General features: G+C 45.5%; 1 pseudogene; it reads right to left on the bottom strand.

Annotated features, from left to right (window-relative positions):
* Positions 1-1,022: 1,022 nt before the first annotated feature.
* LOC123993854 lies at positions 1,023-15,507 on the bottom strand (annotated as a pseudogene).
* Positions 15,508-15,887: the final 380 nt, after the last annotated feature.

The following is a 15,887-nucleotide window of genomic DNA, read 5'->3' as shown; positions in this document are numbered from 1 at the left end:
GCTCCAGCAGGTATATCTCTCTGATCACCCCCAAAACCAATTCTTCCTTTGGCCGCCTCTCCTTCCAGTTCTCTGCTGCCAATGACTGGAACAAACTACATAATCTCTGAAACTGGAAACACTTATCTCCCTCACTAGCTTTAAGCACCAGCTGTCAGAGCAGCTCACAGATTACTGCACCTGTACACAGCCCATCTCTAACTTACTACCTTTTCCTCCCTTATCTCACCTCATTTGCTCACATCGTATATAGACTTGTTTATACTGTATTATTGACTGTATGTTTGTTTTACTCCGTGTGTAACTCTGTGTTGTTGTTTGTGTCGAACTGCTTTGCTTTATCTTGGCCAGGTCTCTCTTGTAAATGAGAACTTATTCTCAACTTGCCTACCTGGTTAAATAAAGGTTAAATAAACAATACATTAAAACATGTAACACGGTTGATAACTGGAGTTAGTGGTTTGGGGTGGATTATCCCGCTGAGGCATCCTTTGCTACCATGCTGTGTTGTCATGTGTTGCTGCTATGCTATGTTGTCTTCGGTCTCTCTTTAAATAGTGTTGTCTCTCTTGTCATGATGTGTGGTTTTGCCCTATATTTTTCTATGATTTTTTAAATGTTTAATCCCAAGCTCCGTCCCCGCAGGAGGACATTTTCCTTTGGATAGGCTTGTAAATAGGAATTTGTTCTTAACTGACTTGCCTAGTTAAATAAAGGTTCAATAAAAAATAAATAAGGCCATGAGATGTGTAGGTAATACACGCCACCTAGTGGCTCATATCGAAACAACTAGCAGTGTGCACGGACATACAGGATACATTACATAATACTATGGCAACCAAAAGCAGTGTTATGGCTGACTACTTCATGCATTTTGGTATACAGTCACAAGCAGACACACTAGCAAACACACTGACTTGTTGCCATGCTGGCAGAGCAGAAGTCAATGAGGGTTCTGGATCGGTTCTAGCTACCCAGAACCCATGTATCTAGGTGTAACACAACTGTGGACTATGGTTGTTTTACATACTCCTTGGTTCCTTTGTCTCAAAGCGAGTTAACCCTTGATTAAACATGGGATCTAAATAATCTAGGGTTTTCACTTCCTCACACCTTGGTTCCCTGTCTCTGAGAGTGGTGATCTTGGTGATCAATATTCTGGTGCTCCTGCGGAACCGTGGCTGTGTGAAGTAGAACAGTATAGGATCTAGAACACTGTTCATGCTGGCGAACGGCCTGGTGCACTTGTAGATCACTGAGAACAGGTTCCGTGTCGCACACGGAGCACCTGGTAAGGTTCGTACCAACAGGTACATGGTTTTAGTGAGGTGGAACGGCAGGAAGCTCACAGCAAACACCGTCACCACGATGACTATCATCTTCACCGCCTTGTCCCGTTTCTCCATTGAGGCTGCCATGGTAGCGCCTGATAGGATGGCGGGCTGCAGAGGAGGCGACCCATGCGACAGTAGCATGCCACCACGCCCATAAAGGCAACAGGAAGCCCAGGCAGGTCAGAGCCATCCCATAGGGGTAGTAGTCAGCCGAGTGCTCCGGTCGACTCAGGTCGTAACAGACGGTGCGGTTGCGTTGTGTTCCTGTGGAGGCATAGTGGAACGTGGGGGCGCAGAGGAGGGCGACCACCAGCCACACACCCCCACAGACCACCCGTGCCAGCCTGCGACCCCCCTGCTTGTGCCAGCCGGCCATAGGGTGGCAGATGCCCACGTAGCGCTGGAGGCTGATACAGGTCAGGAACAGGATACTGCCATGCAGGTTACTGTGGGAACAATAAATAACATCAATGATGTTATAATGACCAGGTTTTCTCTCTTACAATCCACTCAAATATCTGTCCACAGAAAGGTAACATTCAGTATATGACTGATTATTCCCTGTAGGACTAAGTATATGAGTTTGAGTATTTTAAGTAATCTATAGAACTATGATATGAATAGGTCAGTTAATGAGTAGCTCTTCTACCTGTAGAACTGAAAGCGGACAAGTTTGCAGGCCAGTTCTCCAAAGGGCCAGTAGTCATGACTGGCGTAGTTGTAGATGAGCAGAGGTAGTGACATCACATACAGGAAGTCAGCCGTGGCCAGATTGAGCATGTAGACGTTGCTCCGGGTCAGGTTGGGTCGTGACCTCCAGATCTTCAAGATGACCGCCCCATTCAGAGGCAGACCAATCAGGAAGACCACACTGTAGACGGCAGGAAGTAGGAAGCGTTTAAAATCCTCCTTATAGGTGCAGACTGGCCATGTGACATTGTTATCGCCCATGGCGATGAGGTATTCCTCCAAGTGGGGTTCTGTGTAATGTCCAGAGGAGGAACCTTCTGCTGTGAACATTCCAATGAGGAAAGGTTCCGTAGAGAACACTTCTAGAGAGGATATCGACATGGCAACAGCTTCACATTCTGAAACAGAAGAGAGGCCAGGATGAATCACATCAAAGTTGATAACCATGTAGTGCTGAGTGATTATTCGAAATGTTGTACTTTTTGGTTATTAAACAACTAATTGACTGACATACATACGGTTCAATTACTTGAATTCCATGTATTATTTAGTTTTTGTGTGAGACCAACGCTCTAGAGAGAAATCAAATCATTCAAGAGAGAAATCAAGTTAAGAACTCTGTGGGACGCTGGGCTAAAGGGAGTTGTAGTTTTCATTCTTGTTCAGTGCAGAAATGTGGTAAATAACTACAATGACCATAATCCATTGCACCTGTTCTTTCTGGGTCAGACAGAGATGGATACATTTTTACACTTGCTACACACAGACCCAGGGGCATTATACACCCTGGAAATCTGAGAGGGCACAAAGTACGTGAGGATGGCTGGGGGTGTGTGGCTAGGCTCCCTGTCCGTAAGTAGGAGAATTTCGCATTTTCAAACACCTGAAACACCCCTTTCCTGCAATCTAGAGCCATAATCATTATGCTTAGCTAATTCTATGTAAAATACATTTTACCTCTTGAGCTGTCTGTATCCTCCTGACTGGTGGTTATTTTGTTAAAGAAACATAATATGTGAGAATGCTGTTCATTGACTACAGCTCAGCGTTCAACACCATCGTTACCTCAAAGCTCATCACTAAGCTAAGGACCCAGGGACTAAACACCTCCCTCGGCAACTGGATCCTGGACTTCCTGACGGGCCGCCTCCAGGTGGTGAGGGTAGGCAGCAACACATCTGCCACGCTGATCCTCAACACAGGTGTCCCTCAGAGGTGAGTGCTTATTCCCCTCCTGTATTCCCTGTTCACGCACGACTGCGTGGCCAAACACGACTCCAACACCATCATTTGCCGACAACACAACGGTGGTAGGCCTGATCACCGACAATGATGAGACAGCCTATAGGAAGGAGGTCAGAGACCTGGCAGTGTGGTGCCAGACAACAACCTCTACCTCAATGTGAGCAAGACAAAGGAGCTGATTGTGGACTACAGGAAAAGGAGGGCCAAACACACCCCCATTCACATTGAGGGGGTCGTAGTGGAGCAGGTTGAGAGTTTCAAATTCCTTGGTGTCCACATCACCAACAAACTATCATGGTCCAACGCACCAAGACAGTCTTGAAGAGGGAACAACAAAGCCTATTCCCCCTCAAGAGACTGAAAAGAATTGGCATGGGTCCTCAGATACTCAAAATTCTACACCTGCACCATCGAGAGCATCCTGACCAGTTGCATCACCACCTAGTATGGCAACTGCTCGGCACTCGACCGCAAGGTGCTACAGAGGGTAGTGCGTACATCCCAGTATAGCACTGGTGCCAAGCTTCCTGCCTTCCAAGACTTTGATACCAGGTGGTGTCAGAGGAAGGCCCTAAAAATTGTCAGACTCCAGCCACCCAAGTCATAGACTTGTTCTGTCTGCTACCGCACGGAAAGCGGTGTCAAGTCTAGGTCCAAAAGGCTTCTTAACAGCTTCTACCCCCAAGCCATAAGACTCCTGAACAGCTAATGGCTACCCAGACTATTTGCATTGCCCCCCTTTCTTATGCTGTTGTTACTCGCTGCTTATTATCTATGCAGAGAAAGTTTACCCCTTTAACTACATTTACACATGACCTCAATTACCTCGACTAACCCGTACCCCCACACATTGACTCGGTACCCCCTGTATATAGCCTCCACATTGACTCGGTACCCCCTGTATATAGCCTCCACATAGACTCGGTACCCCTGTATATAGCCTCCACATTGACTCGGTACCCCCTGTATATAGCCTCCACATTGACTCGGTACCCCCTGTATATAGCCTCCACATTGACTCGGTACCCCCTGTATATAGCCTCCACATTGACTCGGTACCCCCTGTATATAGCCTCCACATTGACTCGGTACCCCCTGTATATAGCCTCCACATTGACTCGGTACCCCTGTATATAGCCTCCACATTGACTCGGTACCCCTGTATATAGCCTCCACATTGACTCGGTACCCCCTGTATATAGCCTCCACATTGACTCGGTACCCCCTGTATATAGCCTCCACATTGACTCGGTACCCCCTGTATATAGCCTCCACATTGACTCGGTACCCCCTGTATATAGCCTCCACATTGACTCGGTACCCCTGTATATAGCCTCCACATTGACTCGGTACCCCTGTATATAGCCTCCACATTGACTCGGTACCCCTGTATATAGCCTCCACATTGACTCGGTACCCCCTGTATATAGCCTCCCATTGACTCGGTACCCCCTGTGTATAGCCTCCACATTGACTCGGTACCCCCTGTGTATAGCCTCCACATTGACTCGGTACCCCCTGTGTATAGCCTCCACATTGACTCGGTACCCCCTGTGTATAGCCTCCACATTGACTCGGTACCCCTGTATATAGCCTCCACATTGACTCGGTACCCCCTGTATATAGCCTCCACACTGACTCGGTACCCCTGTATATAGCCTCCACATTGACTCGGTACCCTCTGTATATAGCCTCCACATTGACTCGGTACCCCCTGTATAGCCTCCACATTGACTCTGTACCCCCCTGTATATAGCCTCCACATTGACTCTGTACCCCCCTGTATATAGCCTCCACATTGACTCGGTACCCCCTGTATATAGCCTCCACATTGATCTCGGCACCCCTGTATATAGCCTCCACATTGACTCGGTACCCCCTGTATATAGCCTCCACATTGATCTCAGCACCCCTGTATATAGCCTCCACATTGATCTCAGCACCCCCTGTATATAGCCTCCACATTGATCTCAGCACCCCTGTATATAGCCTCCACATTGATCTCAGCACCCCCTGTATATAGCCTCCACATTGATCTCAGCACCCCTGTATATAGCCTCCACATTGATCTCAGCACCCCCTGTATATAGCCTCCACACTGACTCGGTACCCCTGTATATAGCCTCCACATTGACTCGGTACCCTCTGTATATAGCCTCCACATTGACTCGGTACCCCCTGTATAGCCTCCACATTGACTCTGTACCCCCTGTATATAGCCTCCACATTGACTCTGTACCCCCTGTATATAGCCTCCACATTGACTCGGTACCCCCTGTATATAGCCTCCACATTGATCTCGGCACCCCTGTATATAGCCTCCACATTGACTCGGTACCCCCTGTATATAGCCTCCACATTGATCTCAGCACCCCTGTATATAGCCTCCACATTGATCTCAGCACCCCCTGTATATAGTCACCACATTGATCTCAGCACCCCTGTATATAGCCTCCACATTGATCTCAGCACCCCCTGTATATAGCCTCCACATTGATCTCAGCACCCCCTGTATATAGCCTCCACATTGATCTCAGCACCCCTGTATATAGCCTCCACATTGATCTCAGCACCCCTGTATATAGCCTCCACATTGATCTCAGCACCCCCTGTATATAGCCTCCACATTGATCTCAGCACCCCTGTATATAGCCTCCACATTGATCTCAGCACCCCCTGTATATAGCCTCCACATTGATCTCAGCACCCCCTGTATATAGCCTCCACATTGATCTCAGCACCCCCTGTATATAGCCTCCACATTGATCTCAGCACCCCCTGTATATAGCCTCCACATTGATCTCAGCACCCCTGTATATAGCCTCCACATTGATCTCAGCACCCCCTGTATATAGCCTCCACATTGATCTCAGCACCCCCTGTATATAGCCTCCACATTGATCTCAGCACCCCTGTATATAGCCTCCACATTGATCTCAGCACCCCCTGTATATAGCCTCCACATTGATCTCAGCACCCCCTGTATATAGCCTCCACATTGATCTCAGCACTACAACCCCGCTCAACATTACAACCCCACTCAGCACTACAACCCCACTCAGCACTACAACCCCACTCAGCACTACAACCCCACTCAGCACTACAACCCCGCTCAGCACTACAACCCCACTCAGCACTACAACCCCACTCAGCACTACAACCCCGCTCAGCACTACAACCCCACTCAGCACTACAACCCCGCTCAACACTACAACCCCACTCAGCACTACAACCCCACTCAGCACTACAACCCCACTCAGCACTACAACCCCACTCAGCACTACAACCCCACTCAGCACTACAACCCCACTCAGCACTACAACCCCACTCAGCACTACAACCCCACTCAACACTATTTCCCCCTCTTCTAAAGACTGTCCTCTTCATCTCAGTCTACCAGTACTCTCCACCAGGTGAGGTAAGAGAATATGGTGTTTTCATAGTTACTCACTTGGTTTAACTATCTCTAAATTCTGTCTGTGTGCTACGGGACCATCCATGCGTACAAAATGCATGTCTGTGAGTCGCTTTGGATAAAGTGTCTGCTAAATTGTATGTATATATTAGTGTACTGGTCCAAACATGAGGACCAAACGCAGCCAAAAGTACAGTATTTTAGCAGTGGGAATGCCTGTCTCTCTGTCAGCCTCCTACTACCCACTCAGCGGTTGGACGTCTGTGGTTCAAGCTGTTGTATCATCATCATAAATCTCTTATCCTCATCATCATCATCATCAGTTTCTTATCCTAGCTCCTTCATCATCAATCTCTTATCCTAGCCCCTTAATCATCAACATCAGTCTCTTATCCTCTTCATCATCACCAGTCTCTTATCCTAGCCCCATTCATCATCATCATCATCATCATCATCATCATCAATCTCTTATCCTAGTCCCTTCATCATCAACATCAATCTCTTATCCTAGCCCCTTCATCATCAGTCTCTTATCCTAGCCCCTTCATCATCAACAGTCTCTTATCCTAGCCCCTTCATCATCAACAGTCTCTTATCCTAGCCCCTTCATCATCAATCTCTTATCCTAGCCCCTTCATCATCAATCTCTTATCCTAGCCCCTTCATCATCAGTCTCTTATCCTAGCCCCTTCATCATCAACAGTCTCTTATCCTAGCCCCTTCATCATCAACATCAATCTCTTATCCTAGCCCCTTCATCATCAGTCTCTTATCCTAGCCCCTTCATCATCAACAGTCTCTTATCCTAGCCCCTTCATCATCAATCTCTTATCCTAGCCCCTTCATCATCAACAGTCTCTTATCCTAGCCCCTTCATCATCAATCTCTTGTCCTAGCCCCTTCATCAATCTCTTGTCGTAGCCCCTTCATCAATCTCTTATCCTAGCCCCTTCATCATCAATCTCTTATCCTAGCCCCTTCATCATCAACATCAGTTTCTTATCCTAGCTCCTTCATCATCAATCTCTTATCATAGCCCCTTCATCATCAACATCAGTTTCTTGTCCTAGCTCCTTCATCATCAACATCAGTTTCTTATCCTAGCTCCTTCATCATCAATCTCTTATCATAGCCCCTTCATCATCAACATCAGTTTCTTATCCTAGCTCCTTCATCATCAATCTCTTATCATAGCCCCTTCATCATCAACATCAGTTTCTTGTCCTAGCCCCTTCATCATCAACATCAGTTTCTTATCCTAGCTCCTTCATCATCAATCTCTTATCATAGCCCCTTCATCATCAACATCAGTTTCTTATCCTAGCTCCTTCATCATCAATCTCTTATCATAGCCCCTTCATCATCAACATCAGTTTCTTGTCCTAGCTCCTTCATCATCAATCTCTTATCATAGCCCCTTCATCATCAACATCAGTTTCTTGTCCTAGCTCCTTCATCATCAATCTCTTATCATAGCCCCTTCATCATCAACATCAGTTTCTTGTCCTAGCTCCTTCATCATCAATCTCTTATCATAGCCCCTTCATCATCAACATCAGTTTCTTGTCCTAGCCCCTTCATCATCAACATCAGTTTCTTATCCTAGCTCCTTCATCATCAATCTCTTATCATAGCCCCTTCATCATCAACATCAGTTTCTTGTCCTAGCCCCTTCATCATCAACATCAGTTTCTTATCCTAGCTCCTTCATCATCAATCTCTTATCATAGCCCCTTCATCATCAACATCAGTTTCTTATCCTAGCTCCTTCATCATCAATCTCTTATCATAGCCCCTTCATCATCAACATCAGTTTCTTGTCCTAGCTCCTTCATCATCAATCTCTTATCATAGCCCCTTCATCATCAATCTCTTGTCCTAGCCCCTTCATCAATCTCTTGTCCTAGCCCCTTCATCAATCTCTTATCCTATCCCCTTCATCATCAATCTCTTGTCGTAGCCCCTTCATCAATCTCTTATCATAGCCCCTTCATCATCAACATCAGTTTCTTGTCCTAGCTCCTTCATCATCAATCTCTTATCCTAGCCCCTTCATCAATCTCTTATCCTAGCCCCTTCATCAATCTCTTATCCTAGCCCCCTCATCATCAATCTCTTATCCTAGCCCCTTCATCAATCTCTTATCCCAGCCCCTTATTATTACTAGCCCCTTCATCATCAATCTCTTATCCTAGTCCCTTCATCAATCTCTTATCCTAGCCCCCTCATCATCAATCTCTTATCCTAGCCCCTTCATCAATCTCTTATCCTAGCCCCTTATTATTACTAGCCCCTTCATCATCAATCTCTTATCCTAGTCCCTTCATCAATCTCTTATCCTAGCCCCTTCATCAATCTCTTATCCTAGCCCCTTCATCAATCTCTTATCCCAGCCCCTTATTATTACTAGCCCCTTCATCATCAATCTCTTATCCTAGTCCCTTCATCAATCTCTTATCCTAGCCCCCTCATCATCAATCTCTTATCCTAGCCCCTTCATCAATCTCTTATCCTAGCCCCTTATTATTACTAGCCCCTTCATCATCAATCTCTTATCCTAGTCCCTTCATCAATCTCTTATCCTAGCCCCTTCATCAATCTCTTATCCTAGCCCCCTCATCATCAATCTCTTATCCTAGTCCCTTCATCAATCTCTTATCCTAGCCCCTTCATCAATCTCTTATCCTAGCCCCCTCATCATCAATCTCTTATCCTAGCCCCTTCATCAATCTCTTATCATAGCCCCTTCATCAATCTCTTATCCTAGCCCCTTCATCATCAATCTCTTATCCTAGCCCCTTCATCATCAACATCAGTTTCTTATCCTAGCCCCTTCATCATCAATCTCTTATCCTAGCCCCTTCATCATCAACATCAGTTTCTTATCCTAGCCCCTTCATCATCAATCTCTTATCCTAGCCCCTTCATCATCAACATCAGTTTCTTATCCTAGCTCCTTCATCATCAATCTCTTATCATAGCCCCTCCATCATCAATCTCTTATCCTAGCCCCTTCATCATCAACATCATGATCATAATTATCCGTCACGTCTCGCCGTCCAAGCCACACGTCGGAGAGTATTAGATCGGTAGAGCTGACTTCCAAAGCCAATCTCCAACACATACTAGCACTCTATTGTCTGAACAGTGACGCATGGTTTCACAACACTTCATACCAGGAATGACTAAGTGAAGGTGAAGGAAAGGGAGTGCCAATATGCCATATCACTGTGTGTTTGTGTGTGTAAGATGGCTGAAGTACCCGTTTCCTGGCAGCTGATTAACCTCCACCCCCCCCTTTCTCTCCCCCATCTACCTTCTCCCCCCTCTCTCTTTCTCTCCACACCATTCTCTCTCCCTCGCACTCTGTGAATGTCTGTGATGTGTGTGTCATCACCAGCACCCTAAAGGGCTGCTATGGCCTTTAGGTGAAGTGTTTACACAAAGCCTCTAATTTTAATGGAAACATCCCTGGTGTGAGCATTTGTAATAAAAAGCTCCATCAGTTCCCAGCTAAAGTGTGTGTGTTTCAGTGACTTCTCCTTCCAGCTCTCCTGTACCCCACCAGACGTGCCACCAGGGGTCTTTTCACAGTCCCCAGGTCCAGAGCAAATTCAAGGAAACGTACAGCATTATACAGAGCCGTGCCTGGAGCTCGTTTCCATATTATATAGTGCAAGTGGACAGAAAACCTGGTTTCAAAAAACAAATAAAGCAACACCTCACGGCACAACGCCTTTCCCCCATGTGACCTACTGGTTGTGTGTATGGACTGACATGTGACCTACTGGTTGTGTGTATGGACTGACATGTGACCTACTGGTTGTGTGTATGGACTGACATGTGACCTACTGGTTGTGTGTATGTACTGACATGTGACCTACTGGTTGTGTGTATGTACTGACATGTGACCTACTGGTTGTGTGTATGTACTGACATGTGACCTACTGGTTGTGTGTATGGACTGACATGTGACCTACTGGTTGTGTGTATGTACTGACATGTGACCTACTGGTTGTGTGTATGGACTGACATGTGACCTACTGGTTGTGTGTATGGACTGACATGTGACCTACTGGTTGTGTGTATGGACTGACATGTGACCTACTGGTTGTGTGTATGGACTGACATGTGACCTACTGGTTGTGTGTATATACTGACATGTGACCTACTGGTTGTGTGTATATACTGACATGTGACCTACTGGTTGTGTGTATGTACTGACATGTGACCTACTGGTTGTGTGTATATACTGACATGTGACCTACTGGTTGTGTGTATGGACTGACATGTGACCTACTGGTTGTGTGTATGGACTGACATGTGACCTACTGGTTGTGTGTATGGACTGACATGTATGTGGAGCTGATAGATGCACACACACACTGTACATGTTAATGTCAAATATTTTGCCTGTAATGTATTTCTCGTTATGTGTCAGACCCCTGTAAGACAAGCTGTTGCCAAGCTAATGGGGATTCTAAAGTTTAAGCCTTAGTTCAGGTGTTAACTGCAAACTCTTAAGGTTAGTCATTAACTCTGAAAGGGTAAAGTAAGGATCAATGTTTGGGACAAGTTTACATAAAAAAAATAAAAAAATAAAAACAGTTCTATTGCTGGATTCAAAGTTGCAACCTTTGGAATCCAAGGCTTATGCCCGAGCAAAACCCAAACCTACTTGAAGGTAACATCACACACCGTTGCCCCTAGTGGCCGGTTTCCACATCATCTCCCGACATCCTCAGAGATGGATGGACATCGAATACTGACTTGTACCCCAGTTGACCTGGCTGGAATTCTCAGCAATCAGAGACAGGTGCAAACTCACATACAGTAGTAGCTGACACACACACACACACACACACACACACACACACACACACACACACACACACACACACACACACACACACACACACACACACACACACACACACACACACACACACACACACACACACACACACACACACACACACACACAGCTGGGCAATGAGGGAGAGTTCTTCACATCACGTGTGTGTGTGCATGCCAATATTACATGCTATGGCACAGGCAGTGTAACACACTTATTTATAAACCACATGATCACATGACCCGAACCAGACACATCAGATAGAGCAGGCTAATGATATCATGTTGAACTTTCTCATGCACAGTGATTATACACACACACGCACTCACGTACGCGCGCGCACACGCACACACACACACACACACACACACTGCTGTAGGTTACACACACACGCTGCTGTAGGTTGCACACAAACACACACACACACACCCCTTCCTTCCAGTCAAGTTTCATTACCATCCCTCAACCACGGTCATTAGATTGTAGGAGAGAAAGCAGAGCCTGTTGAATTGAATGACACACACACACACGCGCACACACACAACATTTAAAGCCAAGGCCATATGTCATTCAATTAATTGAAATCACCAAATCACTCTGGAGACAGACATTGCAGCAATAGAAACAGACCCCATAAATCAATCGCAAGACAGTCAAGGTATAACTATATATATACACGTGACATGTGGGAAAAGTGGAAGATGCCAGGGTTTATTTTGAACCCAAATTTGACCCTCACCTAACCCAGAGGGACACCATCGCTTCAAGATTTCTGTATGCTACAGTGGGTCAATATTACAACAACAAACATTATCCACCATTACAGATCAGTCTTCAGAGCTGGCTTCTCCCCCCAGGGTGACACAGTTAGGGAACAGTTAGGAGAACGTGGAGTAACTGGAAACAGGCTAAATGCAGATTTGATGCAGACGGAGGCAGTACTTTGCCTGAGTGTCCTGGGACACAGGTCTGCTCTGCTAAGTGCAGCATCAAGCTATAATGACTATCTGATGTTATGACGAGTAGACCAGCTTATTCAGCATGTAGCTCAATATCAATTCTTCAAACAACTTATTTTTGTCTCCGAAACCTTCAGTCTTACAGCTACGGATTTTCAGTTACACCCAAAAGGAGATGCTACAGTGGCATTTAGGCACTTAAAAAAGACCCACTCTAGTGCATTGTTAAAGGGTTTGCATAGATACCTCTGTCACCGAGAAAGAAGTTGTCATGGTTTTGCAAGGCGAGGAGGAAGAAAATGTGCAGCTGTTGAAATGGCCGTCAGGTAAACTACAGAGACATGAAGGACAGTTCACAGCTGTCTAAAGGGCTGTCTGTAAACTACAGAGACATGAAGGACAGCTCACAGCTGTCTAAAGGGCTGTCTGTAAACTACAGAGACATGAAGGACAGCTCACAGCTGTCTAAAGGGACGTTGGTAAACTACAGAGACATGAAGGACAGCTCACAGCTGTCTAAAGGGACGTCTGTAAACTACAGAGACATGAAGGACAGTTCACAGCTGTCTAAAGGGCTGTCTGTAAACTACAGAGACATGAAGGACAGCTCACAGCTGTCTAAAGGGCTGTCTGTAAACTACAGAGACATGAAGGACAGCTCACAGCTGTCTAAAGGGACGTTGGTAAACTACAGAGACATGAAGGACAGCTCACAGCTGTCTAAAGGGACGTTGGTAAACTACAGAGACATGAAGGACAGTTCACAGCTCTCTAAAGGGACGTCTGTAAACTACAGAGACATGAAGGACAGCTCACAGCTGTCTAAAGGGACGTTGGTAAACTACAGAGACATGAAGGACAGCTCACAGCTGTCTAAAGGTACGTTGGTAAACTACAGAGACATGAAGGACAGTTCACAGCTGTCTAAAGGGACATTGGTAAACTACAGAGACATGAAGGACAGTTCACAGCTGTCTAAAGGGACGTTGGTAAACTACAGAGACATGAAGGACAGCTCACAGCTGTCTAAAGGGACGTTGGTAAACTACAGAGACATGAAGGACAGTTCACAGCTGTCTAAAGGGACGTTGGTAAACTACAGAGACATGAAGGACAGTTCACCCTAGACACTAAGAGACCATGTTAATTTATTGTATTTATATTCATCACCAGGTCTCAAAGCATTTAATCTGTAGGTGACGAACTCTCCAGATCCACCATCTGTAGGTGACAAACTCTCCAGACCCACCATCTGTAGGTGAGGAACTCTCCAGATCCACCATCTGTAGGTGACGAACTCTCCAGATCCACCATCTGTAGGTGACAAACTCTCCAGACCCACCATCTGTAGGTGAGGAACTCTCCAGATCCACCATCTGTAGGTGACAAACTCTCCAGACCCACCATCTGTAGGTGACAAACTCTCCAGACCCACCATCTGTAGGTGACAAACTCTCCAGACCCACCATCTGTAGCAATGGCACCAACCTGTATAGTCTGTCCATCCCTGACTTAACGTTAACCTTATCAGACCAGGAGAGGAGACAGTTAACATAGAATACACACTGCTTCTCAATCTCCCTCCATCCTCTATGTCAACTATATCTGTGCCAGTGGACCCAGAGAAAGCACCCACAGGACCCTGATTAATGTCTGGTGTGGTCCGACCCAACAGGACCTTTACTAGAAACATTGCTGTGGTCCGACCCAAAAGGACCTTTACTGCTGTGGTCACTATACACATGTGCTTTCCATCACAAAAGATACACACACAGGTACACACACAGACACACTATTTTGCTGCAGTGAGGTGTGAAGTGATGTTATAGAGAACACTGTAATAACAATAGCAGCAACTGTATATCATTCATCAGCCAAGTGTTTTATTCATAATGAAGTGTTTCTCCTAGGATTTATTTCAGCAGCGGTGGCAGAGTTAGCAGGGATCCCCGACAAATGTCACTTCTAAATGCATATAGGGGAAATGGGAAACACTGAGTAGCCTAAACATGTCTCAGACAGAAGTTAGAGCTAGGGTGCTGGGGAGGACAGGCTCCTGGTAATGGCTGGAGGGAATTAGTGGATTGGTATCAAATACATGTGTTTGATGCCATTGCATTCGCGCCATTCGAGCCGTCCTCCACTCAGCAGCCTCCACTGGAGGAGAACTGTAAAACTGACTGTTAAAACTGTGTCTATCTGAGTGGGTTCTATACTCCATATGCACGACATAGTCCTTCCTAATGAAATATTATTGAATCTCAAACACAGTGTGTTTGTGAGAAAAGTTCAGCTCTTGGGTTGGCTTCATCAATGTGCTGCTCTAAAGTGCACCACCAAAACAGTATTTACTGGTTATCACAATTACAACAATAGGAGTACAAATCCCCCACCATTTATCATGATACACTGAAGGTTAGGAATAATAGGCTACTTCATGTTGTTGACAGGTTTCGACAGGTTAAAATAGGTGTTGTTTAAAGGAGGAATCAAACAGTGACATCGGAGACAGGTATGACAGTTGACCTAAGCTGACGAGGCAGCTATAAATTATATTCTTCAAGAATCAATGGGTATATATCTTTAATTTCAAAGTTTAAAAAAAATGTAATCTACTACCTACGCATCGTAGAATTCCCCTTTACGGTATTTAACTAATACTATGCACCCTGCGCATTTAATTCGGAGGGCCATTGCCAAAATGATTATATATTCCATGTAAACATGTTCCAGACTACTATGGTATAATGACTATACACTGTGCCAATGAGGTTGTTTCGAGTCGTCTGCATATAAAGTACAATTATAACACAGTTTTTTTTTACCTCTGTGGCTGCGACAAAATACTGACTTTCTCTGCTCCTGTAAACAAGTGGGAGATCCAAACCTGCCTCGTGTTTTACCAGGCAGTCGCCTAGTAAGTAGCCCAAACAAATGAGTACTTTAGTGAGAAAAATCAGTAAACCAATCAATGGAGATCCTTCATAAAGTCCAACTGATTTGGATATGTTTTTTGGAGCACCAGAGCGCATGATATCAACGATATTGGGCGGATTCGATTATGCTGAGCCGCGGGGCAGCGGTTTATGGCCGGTGACGTGAACTGGCAAAAGGGAGGAGCGCCATTCTCAAATCGAACAGCCTAATCTGCGCTGCTTGGTCATGTTGTCAAAAAGGCAGCATGGTGCATTTTCCAGAAATATATAACATTTATTTTCCATAAAATATATGTTTTAATTTTGAAACTAGTTTTTATTGGAAAGGCAGATAAAGCGTTTTTTTTTTTTTTTTAAATCAAAAGCAATCATTACTCCACGTGCTAATTAGGTTGACTGGTGAGCTTAATGTGGTCATTACAAAGTGGTTTCAGAGTCCTGCAATAAGAGTTT

Source organism: Oncorhynchus gorbuscha, linkage group LG13 (genome assembly GCF_021184085.1).
Source record: "Oncorhynchus gorbuscha isolate QuinsamMale2020 ecotype Even-year linkage group LG13, OgorEven_v1.0, whole genome shotgun sequence".
Lineage (NCBI taxonomy): Eukaryota > Metazoa > Chordata > Actinopteri > Salmoniformes > Salmonidae > Oncorhynchus > Oncorhynchus gorbuscha.
Note: the sequence above shows the minus strand (reverse complement) of the source record. Positions and strands in the feature narration are given on the sequence as shown.